Source organism: Aegilops tauschii, chromosome 2, assembly GCF_002575655.3.
Source record: "Aegilops tauschii subsp. strangulata cultivar AL8/78 chromosome 2, Aet v6.0, whole genome shotgun sequence".
NCBI lineage: Eukaryota > Viridiplantae > Streptophyta > Magnoliopsida > Poales > Poaceae > Aegilops > Aegilops tauschii.
This window is the reverse complement of record NC_053036.3, coordinates 99,981,112-99,994,596: the sequence shown is the minus strand read 5'-3', so window position 1 is coordinate 99,994,596 and position 13,485 is coordinate 99,981,112. Positions and strand designations below refer to the sequence as shown.

At 45.3% G+C, this 13,485-nt stretch overlaps 1 long non-coding RNA gene across 1 annotated transcript; it reads right to left on the bottom strand.

The window, feature by feature from the left end:
* Positions 1 to 500: 500 nt before the first annotated feature.
* Positions 501 to 3,493, bottom strand: LOC120974997 (uncharacterized). Its single transcript, XR_005770709.3, has 3 exons — positions 2,993 to 3,493; positions 1,526 to 2,345; positions 501 to 746 (listed from the first exon to the last, which is right to left on the bottom strand). It is a non-coding gene; the product is annotated as an uncharacterized lncRNA (long non-coding RNA).
* Between the last annotated feature and the right edge of the window lie 9,992 nt (positions 3,494 to 13,485).

The following is a 13,485-nucleotide window of genomic DNA, read 5'->3' as shown; positions in this document are numbered from 1 at the left end:
CTTTTTCTATCAGCATACACCCTACCTATGCCGACACATGGTAAGTCACCGCACACCCTACCTATGCCGACACATGGTAAGTCAACATACACCCTACCTATGCCGACACATGGTAAGTCAACGCACACCCTACCTATGCCGACACTTAGTCTGTCTAAATAGGTGTTTAGCATTGCCGACACATGGTTTGTCTAGTTATGGGCATACTTTTGGCAACACTTTCCGCGTTGGAATGTTTTTACTGACATATAAATTGTTGGTAAGATGGTGCACAGCCAAAACAACAATTGGATACTGCTCTAATTCAAATGTTATATGCAATTTTCAATGATGATGCACAAAATGGGATCAAGATGAACACAAATTGCACAATCATTGATAATATGGTAACAAAAATACACACATATATATATATATATTGTGCACAGGTTCAAACACAAGTCAATCTTCACAAAGCAAAGTTTGGCCATCTTGGCAACCATCCAGAAAACACAAGTCACATAAAAGGCCCCTATTTGCTGGTCTAAAATATATAGTTCAAACACTAAATGGTCCAAAACACTTGAGTCACATCCATGAGCACAAGATCTCTACTACATAACACTTAAGCAGCAAATGGTCTGTAACACGATTCATGATTACAATTGAGTTGGCTGGTCCAAAATACTGCAGACATCCAAATGCTCCATAACACTTCAAAGTCATCACATCCATGCGTATTAGGTTGCTGATTACCTAAAAATACTCTACAAGAATTTGGAAGAAAGTGCAGTCAGCTCAAGTGCTTTGAAGCTCTCATAGGGAGATTGGCAGCCAAGAGAAGCATAAGAATCGAGTGTTTATGACATATGTCCATAACACACATAAAATAGTTCTATCATACATGCGGTCAAATTTATAAAATGCTGAAAGGAATCATCATGCAGACATATCTAGATATACATAGAATAAGCATTTCACCATGGCAGGCAAATCTACAAATTTTATTCAACATCTTACATGCATGAACCTGTAGTAGGATCAGCCAATCTGAACTTGTATTTGTTCTAATAGGAAGTTAGCTGATGTGATCTTCAAAGTTTGAAAATAATTGTACAAATAATTGTGTTTGTATGTTGTCTGATGAAGTAGAACAAAAATGTACAACTTCTGACCAAATAAATTGTAGTATGTGAAGTTCAGTTTATGCCATGTTATCTTCAGATTGTGACCACCAAAGGGATAACACCAAACTGATATGTGTATGTTAACTCCCAAGCAATGTATGTGCGCTTCAGATCATGTTGTGTCATTTTCATATTTTTAATTATGAACTACAGTATGTGGAGTTCAATTTTATCAACGAGATACAAAATGTTACTCCCACCGTCCGAAAAAGCTTGTCCCTCAAATGGATGTATATAGCACCAATGTTATAAGTTCAGGCATAAATCTGGCGCTCTAGTCAAGGCTCAAAATGATCTATGTATATTTCCGAGAGAGAAACAATAAACTTAATGTATGTAGTATGTTGTAGTACTTGTACCTCCTAGTACATTAGTTGCCTTCTTATCATCCTTGATCTACAACAATAACCATTACTTCATAGAAATAAATATTGCCTTCTTATCAGTTTGAGGCTGCTTCTTTCATCGCAAATTGCTCTGACAAAATGTGTAGACATGTATCAACCATCCTTCAAAAAAATGTGTTCAATATAGATAACTCGGCTTCCCAAATCAAATCATAAAGTAAAGGCCAAAGGTCTGCAAGTTATGTACTTGGTTAGTATACTGCATGAACTTGTCAAAAGAACAAATATTATGCGAGCAACCAGCGTGAACACGAACATCTCATAAAAGTATTGAAAGTCTGGGTCCTGAAACTATCTAGCCACTGCACCGAGGCGGTTGACTCTACAGTTGGAATTCACATGTCCAAACAATGCGGTGTGAGGCACTATGAGAAGGTGCCCCTAATGTTTGAATGTGATCGGAACTTGCAATTCTCCCTCTGGAAACAGTATGCAGCTTCAAGTAGTTGAAGGTATGTGGTTGCAGAGGAAGATGAGAGTATATGTTGAGCCTAAGGTTTGAATGCTAATGCCATATTCATGCAAAAGGAAAACAACACCGTGCTCACATAAAAAAATATATCAAACAAAGACACTGTTATCCATAAATATCTAGTGTAGATGACGATGCAGTTCAATAGTGATGCAGAATAAAATTGGAATGTGCGTCCTTAAACACTGAGTAGACTCAGGGTCCATCTCGGCGCCCTCCGCTCGCCCACCTCCTCAGCCTTGTTGCCAGGTAGTACCGCGTACTCACTGTCTGCAAGCTCACCATCATGTACACCCGCTCCTGCAGCACGAAGCCCGTCGACCCAAAATTAAACCATGAAGCATCAGAAACTAAATGATGTTACAGCACAAATAACATTCAGTTCTACAGCGAAGTTGAAGCCAACTCGATCGTTAGCACTATATAATTTAGAAATACATATTGACAATCAAATGTGCTTCCTATAAAAAAATAGAGGTTATGAACCTCCAGGAGCCTCCATTTGACCACGCCAATTCACCCAAAATACTGGAAGTCACACAATGGGTCGTGGCTTTAAATAACAAAATTGAACCACCTAGAAATTAGGAAGTCACACAATGCTAACAACATATGAATTTTAACCCATATCACATGTTAAACGAATAATTACTTTCTAATTTATAGGAGATAAAGAGTTCATAATAGTACGAAGAATATATAAATGAAAATCAGCTATGAGACATGGATGTCAGATGGCTCGCGATGTTTTGTAGCACCAATCTTTGTATCCAAATTGAGATGCTGAGAATATGAATAAGAACTGTAAAATCAACAAATCTTAGCAGAAGATAAGAAAGTGTTACCCTAATTTTCAGAGTTCAGCAATGACATATGGTTCAAAGTTCAGCAATGTACAAGCACACAGTAGTACATAAAAGTTTATCTCAGGAGGAGCCGATGCTTACCTATTGGAAAAACGAGTGTTGTGCGGAGATCTGCAGCAACGGACGGCTGCCTTCGTGAGGGGCGCAATGGGATGAAGATCTCGTGGATGGATCTCTACCGACTACCGGCGGCAGCAGGGGCGGGGAGCACGGATGGAGAGCTCTAGGGAGGAGCGCGATGGAGATGACAGACGAGGTTGGGGGCTAGAGGTCGGGGATGGGGGTGGATCCCTGAGCGCGAACACGGCGGCTGGATCATAGGCGGAGCGGACGGCGGCTGGATCTCGGGCGAGGCGCGAGGATGGCGGCTGGATCTCGGGCGGAGCACGAGGACGGCGGCCGGCAACGGGACCGTGGGTGCAGGTGCGAATACAGCGGCGACGGCGGCAGGGCCGTGGATTGAGCGCAAGGACGAGGGGATAGGGTGCGAGGGCGAGGACGAGGGGATGGAGTGCGAGGGCGGCGGCTGGCACGGGTCAGGTTATGGACTTGGTCCGATTTGGGGGATATTTTGCACGGGCCGGCCGAAATTTTTCCCGTCTCGCGCCTAAATTGCGCGCTAACTTTCCAAAGCTTCAGGATTCTCAATCAAAAAATCCAAGCTTTAGTCGCTTGACACATGTGCACAAACACCGACACTTATTTTGTGTCCATACACCCTACATATGCCGACATATTGGATATCACTAAGTACATACATATGCCGACAGATAAATTGTTAGGGCCCACACATTTGCCGACACATAACATGTTGTTAGTGAGTTGCCGATAGCTAAGTCGTTGTTTAGTGATTGCTGACACATACCGTGTTCCCAATAATGTATCTACGCCAACACATGGTGTGAGGACAAAACTTCATAGCTACCCCAACAGTTTTTTCGTGGAGACTAGTGGACCTTTGCCAACAGAAGTGTGTCACATAAACTCTACCGTGGTGTAGTGTCTATGGCCCCCGGGTCTATATTTCATTAGATTATTTTTAGATCTGCAAAATGAAAAACTTAAAATACCTTGCTGCAATTTATTTACTTTATCTTGTTTTCCACCTTTACTTACCTTTTTTATCTATCTCTCACTACAGGAAACAGCTACTTTGTCGTCTGCCACGGCGGACGGCAAAGGCTCGAAAGGCGGACGGCAAAGACCTTTGCCGTCAGCCGTGGACGGCAAAAGGCTCCGGCAAAGAAGGCTACAGTAAACAGCTGCTTTGCTGTCTGCTTCCTGGCGGCGGACGGCAAAGGCTCTTTGCCGTCTGCGGCGGACGGCAAAGAGGGCGGATGGCAATAATTGCGCTGTCAGTCCGTTAAGTGGCTAACGGCAGACCTTTGCCGTCCGCCGCTGACGGCAAAATTTCTCTGGTCTTTGCCGTCTGCCGTATGATGTCATCTACACGTCACTAGATGGCAGGTTCTTTGCCGTCTGCCACAGATGGCAAAGTCTTTGCCGTCTGCCACAGATGGCAAAGTCTTTGCCGTCTGCCACTGTAGGCAAACTGACCAAATGGGTCAGCTCCCAGGAAGCACAGTTGGCTGCCACGTGGCTTCTTTGCCGTCCGCGGTAGACGGCAAAGAGCTCTTTGCCGTCGGTGGCAGACGGCAAAGAGCCTGCATATTGGCTGTTTTTTCTGTTTTTTATTAAATCCCACAATTTGCACAGAAAATATATATGACATATATAGATATATTTCCATATCACATATCCAGCACATAAGTTTCATATCACATATCACATCAGTTTCATCCATACACATTGTTCATACATAAGCAAGTTCCATCCATACACATTGTTCCATCCATATATATATTACAATGCAAAGTATGATCAAGATAGCAAGTTCCATCATAGCAAGCTAGATACAATGCAAAGTTTCATCAAAGGAAAAGCAAGCACTCCATCATAGCAAGCTAGCTTCCATGAAGTGAATGAAATCTGCAAAATGGTAAATAAGAAAGTTAGAAATAGGTGACTAGAACAAGAAGAAGACTAGAACAAGAAGTATAAACTGGATCATTTATAAGCTAACCTAGGAGCTACTCAGGTAAATTGGGTCATTTTAGAGCTAACTTGGATAAACTGGATCATTTATAAGCTAACCTAGGTAAGATGGGTCATTTTGGAGCTAACCTAGGTGAAATGGGTCATTTTGGAGCTAACCTAGGTGAAATGGGTCATTTTAAAGCTAACGCAGGTAAAATGGATCATTTAGGAGCTAATCTACGTAAAATGGGTCATTTTAGAGCTAATTTAGTTGAAATGGATCTTTTTGAGCTAACTTAGGTGAAATGGATCATTTAAGAGCTAATTTAGGTGAAATGGATCGTTTTTTAGCTCACTTAGGTCAAATGGATCGTTTATGAGCTAAATTAGTTGAAATGGATCGTTTATGAGATAACCTAGGTAAGATGGGTCATTTTGGAGTTAACGTAGGTGAAATGGGCCATTTTAAAGGTAACGTAGGTAAAATGGATCATTTAGGAGCTAATCTAGGTAAAATGGGTCATTTTTGAGCTAACTTGGATGAACTGCATCATTTATAAGCTAACCTAGGTAAAATGGGTCATTTTGGAGGAAAATAAGCTAACTCTAGGTCATTATGGTAAGCATATTGGAGGAAATAAAGCTAAGTCTAGGTCTTTATGCATTTGTTAAGCAAAACACTAGAGAAACTTACCGTGATCAGGGAGGTGTAGGAGCGGGGTGGCTAGTGCCGCTACCTGGAGAAGGATCGTGTGATGCGTTTCTGGAATTAAGCTGCACCAAAGATCATTTCCAATGTCTCGTTAGCATTACGACACTCAAATGTTAAGACTACCAAGTAATGTCCATTCAAACTAAACTCACCGTGCTCCCAGGAGCAATCACTGGCATCGGCGGAGCGGGCTGACCGGACTTCTCGCACACAGATTGCACATTTGGTTTTCAGAACAAAGTCATACTAGTTAGTAATGAGACTCAAATGTTAAGACTAGCAAGTAATCTGCAGAAGAAACTTACCACAAGGAGCTCGTACATGGCCCTTGCCTGCATGTCATTCCGTGCCCTCTCCTCCTCCATCATCTTTCTCGTCCTCTCCTCCATCTCCCTCTGCCTCTCCGCCGCCTCCGCCAGAAGTTTCTCCGTTCTATCTCTCTCAGTCTGTATAGCAGCCTGCAACACCACTCACATGACCATTTGTAATCATTGATGGAAGCGCACACAATGTAATGGAGAAAGATAACTGAGTACGTATCACTAACCTTGATGGCGAGTTGCACTGGCCGTTCACGAGGCCTTATCTCAGGAGCGGAGCTCGACTGGCGCGCCTTGATCTCCGGGAGAGTGCTAGGACAACGGATAAGTCCATCTCCAATGGCTATGGAGCCATGGGACCTCCCGCCACTAGATATCATCACCAGCTCTGGATCAATGGGACCCTGGCTCGGGTTAAAGTCCTCCCCTTTCCTCGCCTTCCCCTCATCTCTATATCTCACGAGCTTGTTGTGGGAGGAGATGTTGGTGAAGTTGTTTGCATCATCGAGGTCAGACTGAGAGAAAGCCTTGACTTTCTTGAAAGAGCCAGTGTGGGCCATGGCATACAGGTCGTACACCTCTGGCACCTTATCCGCCTTATTGTGGCGTGCCTGAAAGAGAGAAACAATGAAAATTAGTAATTAAAGGGCTCAAGCTAGCATGATGAATGAATTGCATGAATCATATAGCAAACCACATACCCAGTTGCGCCCGAACTGATATAAGTTGGAGCTGCCTTGATGGTGTGGCACACCTTCCATTTGGGCACGTTTGTCCTTGGCCTAGTTGTGGAGGGCTAGCCATTCTTGTGAGCACCACTCATTGACCAACACCTCCCAACAATCCATCCGATCCGCACACCATCTCGGAGGAGCCTAAGTTAGCAAATATAAACTTGAGCGCTACGGCTAAGAATTACTAAATGAAGGAACTTAAGTAGAAGGCCTTAAGAATTACCTTCATGTACTGCTCCTTACTCAGGAACTTATCGCGGCACGCCGGCTTGGTCTTCTTGATACCACGCAAGGCGTAGTAGTCTCGAACAGCCTGCACCCGAGCCTCGTGCCGTAAGTTCTGGAGTAGGCGCTTGCAGACGTTCTGGATAACATTTGCGCTGTCCTCCTCGTATCCCTCCTCACACCTGTAGAATGTCTGCAATCAAATGAGACAATATTGATTAGTACAATTAATAACTAGCTAGTTTGAAGTCATACGGAAAGCGTATATTCTGAAAAATGACGACCTCTCTCCTCTCCACCTCTGGCGACTACAATGGCGATTCTAGGGTTTAACCCTACGATCTCCTCCTGGCGACCCCAATGGATGGCCTCCTCCATCGGGACTTCTCCCCCGGCCTTAAGGTTGAGGCACAGGTGCGTGCAAGGTTTGGATCTACGGTCCACTTCGTCCCCAACTCCGGCTCCAAGGAATTCTTCCTTGAAGTTTCCTTCTCTTCGGCCTCTTTTCCCCTCTCGGTGGAATCGGTTGATTTGGCTCTTCAGTCTTGTATTGGAGGGCTTGGTGAGGGTTTCAATGTTATTCTCTTGGGTGATCATCATTTTCGGTTCACTGTGGCATCTAATCGAGTGGGACATTTCATCTTTGGGCTACGGGACCGTATTTGGCCAGACTTTATTTGTCATTTTCATTTGCATCGTGGTATGAACAAGTGCCCAAGGATTCAATCATGGCATACGGATACTGAGTTGACTGGTTTGGCTTCTTCACCTGGTCCGGCGATCAAATATAAATGGTTATCATCTCAACAATATATGAATATGGATCCTGCATCTATTCCAGTGTTTCAAAAACTGGGTTTGATTCCGCCGCCGACGGATTTGCATTCCGGCGAGCCCCCGACCGTGCTTTCTTTTGGTAGTTTTCGGGCTCCGGGTTATCGGGATAATTTTCCGTTTGGATCCATATCCGTACCTATTCCCTCCGATATTCCGGCCAAGTTACCTTCTTTTCGAGGGGAGTTGTTTGTTCGGGGTTTATGGGATTCCATTCCGGATGATATTCTTTATTCCATATTGGATGGATGGTAGGCAGGTTATGATGATGACAGTGTTCAGCAAATGGTACAAATATCTTCAGTTCCCACCAAAGATTATATATATAAGCTCTGTTCTTTATGTGATCGGCTTGGTCATGTTGCTGATTGTTGCACTGAGTTATTTTATCAGCCTTGTGGGGATGTTTCTGTGCGTGGTTCCTGTGCTTCTCCACGTAATAAGCCCAACTTTCATATGCCATGCAAAGTGGGCCCAGACCCTCTAGGTCATCCATGCAATGCGTGTTCTGCATTGGATCACATGACTAGCCTTTGTCCTGGGCTTCGTCACTGCCCGTTCTGCCACCGCTTGGGTCATGTGGCCCGTAAGCCCAGCTATTGCCATGCTTTACCTCATTTGGTTTGGGCACAAAAATCTTTACCAGTAACAAAATTTGAGAGGATCCTGCCTCGGGGTGAGCTGGAGGCGTCTGTGTTTGGTAATTCTGTGGTTGTTGGTATGGCCCGTGTAGCGAGGGATACGCGGGCCCATTGGATTTGGAAACAGAAACAGAAAATCCCACGCTCCTCGGAAGTGGCCACCGCTCAACGCTTGACGATACGTCTCCCTGGTCAAGGTGTTGTCACTTCAGCCTGCCAAAAACCCCAATCGCGACAGCCGGCGTCCTCGAGCTTGCCACCCCAGCCTTCATTGCCCCTGACCCACCGAGTTCTTGCTGTCCGTCATTGGCGATTCCCCTCTCGGCGGATTTCTCACCTCCGACAGCTCCAGCTATGGCGAACTTTCCAGTGCGCCCGTTCGCCTTTGCCCCGGTTGGATCGACCTTCGATCGTGGCCCTGCTCATCGCGTTCAGCGTCATGTCATGGTGGTCGATGATCCGCCCCTCAACCATGACAGGTATGCCATTGTTTCCGTCCATCCTCCAGTCCCTGATCATCAAAAGGAACTCTGGTTGGCTGAGGTCTGTCGCATCATTACTGGGGATCTAGAGTATGATTTGGTGGATGATTTTATTTACCCATTAGGAATTGGTTGTGTGGTTTTTGCGGATATGGAGAGTCGGGATGCTGCAATTAGGGAGGGACCTCACGCTCTGTCTGAGGATTCTACTTTTTCTCTGGTACCTCACGATGAAGGTCTCAATAAGCGCATGCCTGCTTTTGAATATGAGGTCTGGGTTATGTTCCTAGCTTTCCCCATGGATTACCAGACTGAGCACTATATCCACAAGGCCGTTTCTAACTTTGGAAAGCTCCTTGTGTGGCCACGTCCGGGTTTCAACAAAGCTCGAGTTCTGGTTAAATGTCATATCAAAGATGTGGCTGATGTGCCACATAGTTTGTTAGTTACTAGGGTTGGTTTGCTGTCGGGGCTTGCTCGATCCTGGTCTGTACCAGTGTATGTTCTGAATGGCAGGAATACTATTCCTAATTTGGTTGGCAATGAGGATGCTCCTCCGCATCTGAATGCATCACCCCACCCTTATGAGCTTCCCTACTACACTCTCATGCAGCAAGCACGAATTGATGAGATGGCTGCACAAGAGGCTCTGAATGAAGCAGCATGGCACGCCCCAGAACCGGCCCAGGTGCAACTCCAGGATAATGGTTGGCCTTTGTGGCCTGTGGTTCCTCCACCGTACACAGGGTTCAGCTTCAGAACATTCTTCCAGTACGATGGACCGTCTCTGATGGATGGGGTGGATCCTGAAATCAATATCCAGGATAATCTGTCGGATGTTTGGTCTTCTGATTTAGAGTTTCAAGCGGTGGAAGCACTGGCGGATGGTTTTGTGCTCGGGAATCCTACTGCACGCCTTGCGTTTGTCAGAGCTGGAGGAAACTCAGCTAGTTTCTTTGTGACTGTCGACCATGATCTGTTGCTCTGGATGGGAGGGATGCTTAAACGCATATATACGCCAACTCTAGCCTTTCAGACTTCTGAGGCTGTTATGTTTCCCCTCAATCCTTTCAAGTTTCTGCAGAACCAGTTGAATGTTGCTGTATCTAGCTGGCTGGAGGGCATAGTCCCAAAGCGTGATGTTCTGACAGAGGTGTTTAGTTCAATCTTTCAGATGGGGGCTGCCATCATCCCGTCGTCTTGGCTGCAGGAGGCCACTGAATGCAGATCTTCAGCGTTTGATTCTGCGTGGGGTAGGGCGGCTTGTTCTCCTGGTCTTAAGGAGATTTCAAGACTTGCCCCCCACGATGCAGCGCTACATCCAGTGATCTTGCCTGTTCAAGAGTCGGCTCTTCAGGTGATTGCTTCTTCTTCTCTTTATAATGCACCTCAGTCCCGCAATGTGCTTGTGCCCCTTGACACTACCACTGTCAGAAGAAGTACTCGTTCTACTAAGTATGATGGTTTCAAGATCAACCAAGTCTCTGACATCAAATGCTCTAAGTCACGAGTGAAACCACGTGAAACTTCTTTTATCACAGTTGTTTCTTTGGCTGCTGCCCCCGTGCAGGTTCGGTCTGATGATTGCCCCCCTCCTATGACGATTGAAGATCTTCAGCAGATGGGCAAACGCTGCGGGATGGCGCAGGAGGCTCTTTCCCCCGAGAAGCTGCTGGATGATCAGCGCTCGTCCACGGGTGCCGGAGACTGAACTTCTGCTGGTTCATGAATAAATCTTGGAATGTTTTGTCATGGAACATCCGGGGCATCAACTCTGATGCTAAAACTCTGGCGCTTCGAAATATTATTGACACTAGTGGTTGCTCTGTGATTTGTATCCAGGAAACAAAGCATGAATCTTTTGATCTGGCGTTTATTAAAACTTTCTGCCCTAAGCGGTTTGATAAATTTGTGTTTGCTCCATCTGTGGGTGCCTCGGGTGGTCTTATTATTATCTGGAATAGCTCCGTGTTTGTGGGCACCCCTTGGTACGTTGATTCGTTTGCTGTGGGTGTTTCTTTTGTTGCTACACAGTCCAATGACTCGTGGAAATTGATCAATGTCTACGGTCCATGTTCTGGTCAGCGTCGGGTGGATTTTACTAATTGGTTATTTGACCTACACATACCTGATGATGAGAACTGGTTGATCCTCGGAGATTTCAATTTTATTCGTTCCACGAATAACAGAAACAAACCTGGGGGCGACGCTGCGGACATGTTGCTTTTTAATGAAATCATTAGAGCGTAGGCTCTGATGGAGTTACCTGTGAAGGGTCGAACATACACCTGGAGTAATATGCAAGACGATCCCTTACTTGAACAGCTTGACTGGTTCTTCTCGTCCTCTTGCTGGACCACTTCGTTTCCAAATACAATGGTCTTGCCACTAGGAAAACCGGTATCAGACCATATTCCCTGTGTGGTTACAATTGAGTCCTCTATTCCCAAGTCCAAACTCTTCCGTTTTGAGAACTTTTGGATTAACCATTCTGGATTTATGGAGGTGGTGGCCGCTTCCTGGTCCAAGGCATGCCATGCACGGAACGCTGCCGCCCGCATTTGTAAAAAGCTGAAAACTCTGCGGTATGATCTCAAGAGATGGAGCAGGGATATCTCAAAGCTGAAAATCCTCATTCAAAACTGTAATGAAGCTTTAGTTACGATGGATAATCTCGAGAACAAAAGACCTCTATTTATCCAGGAATCAAACTTCCGGAAAATTTTGAAATCTCACTTGCAGACATTGTTGCAGTTTCAGAATGAATATTGGAGGAAAAGATGTACGATCAGATTTTTCAGATTTGCGGATGAAAATACCAAACTCTTTCAATCACTGGCCACGGAGAGATACAAACATAATTCTATTGCCATGCTTCGTGATGGCGATGTGGAAATACATGACCATGCTGGCAAGGAAGGGGTATTGTTCAGAACCTATAAGGAACGGTTGGGCTCCTCTAAACCCACTCACATGCGCTTTGATCTTTCCAGAATCATCCGTCAGATTGATGGACTGGAGCACTTGTCGGCACCTTTTTCCAATGAAGAGATTGACACTGTTATTAAGGAAATGCCTAGTGATCGGGCTCCAGGTCCTGATGGTTTTAATGGTTGCTTCCTTAAGAGCTGCTGGTCGATCATCAAGTCAGACTTCTATGAGTTGTGCCATGCATTTCATGCCGGAGGGCTAGATATAACCAGTATTAGTGAGGGGTATATCACATTGATCCCAAAGAACTCCTCTCCTGAAACTGCAAATGATTATAGACCAATTACTTTGTTGAATTGTTGTCTGAAAATCATCACTAAGATATTGGCAACTCGGCTACAGAAAGTCATCCTCAAGATCATTCACAGAAATCAGTACGGTTTTCTCAAAGGGAGGACTATCCAGGATTGCCTAGCGTGGTCGTTTGAATACATACATCAATGCCATACTTCAGCAAGGGAAAACATCCTCCTTAAGCTAGACTTTGCCAAGGCGTTTGACACTATTGAGCACGCCCCCATGATGGAAATTATGAAACACATGGGTTTTGATGACAAATGGCTTGGATGGATGAACACGATCTTTGGTTCGGGGGTTTCTTCGGTACTTCTTAATGGAGTCCCTGGTCGAAAATTCAATTGTAAATGTGGAGTGCGCTAGGGGGACCCTCTCTCATCATTGATCTTTGTCCTTGCGGCTGATCTCCTCCAAGCAGCAGTTAATGATGCCTTTGTTCGTGGCCTGCTTGATCTTCCTCTCCCTCGTGACAGGGCGGGTGATTTCCCGGTTGTCCAATACGCTGATGACACGATTTTAGTTATGCAGGCATGTCCCGTGCAGGCTGCCCGTATGAAAGCTATCCTAGAAGATTATGCCACTTCCATTGGACTGAAGATCAATTTTCAGAAATCAACTCTCATACCCATTAACATTGATCACCGACGTGCCTGTGAACTGGCTGGGGTTTTTGGTTGCTCTGTTGGTTCCATGCCCTTCACATACCTCGCCCTGCCAATGGGCACAACGAGGCCCAGTGTCCTTGATCTTATGCCACTGGTTCATGCGGTTGAACGGAAGACATCCACTGCACTGTCACTGATGTCATCCGGAGCTAAACAAACCTTGGTCAATTCAGTTGTGACTTCGATGCTGATATACGCAATGTGCATGATCAAGATACACCCAAAGGTGATTGAACATCTGGATAAGCTGCGTAGACATTGCCTCTGGGCTAAAAACTTTGACGACGGGATCAAAAACAACTCTCTTGTGGCTTGGGAGCTGGTCTGCCGCCCAAAACGCTGCGGAGGCCTTGGTGTTATTGATCTTAAAACACAGAATGCAGCCCTCCTCCTAAAGTATCTTTTCAAATTCTATAATCATGAAGATGTTCCCTGGGTGGAGCTTGTTTGGGATGCCTACTACAGAAACAAGATACCGCATGCATCTGAGGCGGTTGGTTCTTTCTGGTGGAGAGATGTGATGCAACTCAGTGGGATATTCTGAGGGATCACTAAAGTCACCCCGAGGAATGGCTCTAGTGCTCTGTTCTGGAAAGATGCTTGGTTTGATAGTACTCAAGGCTCCCCGCTGATGGA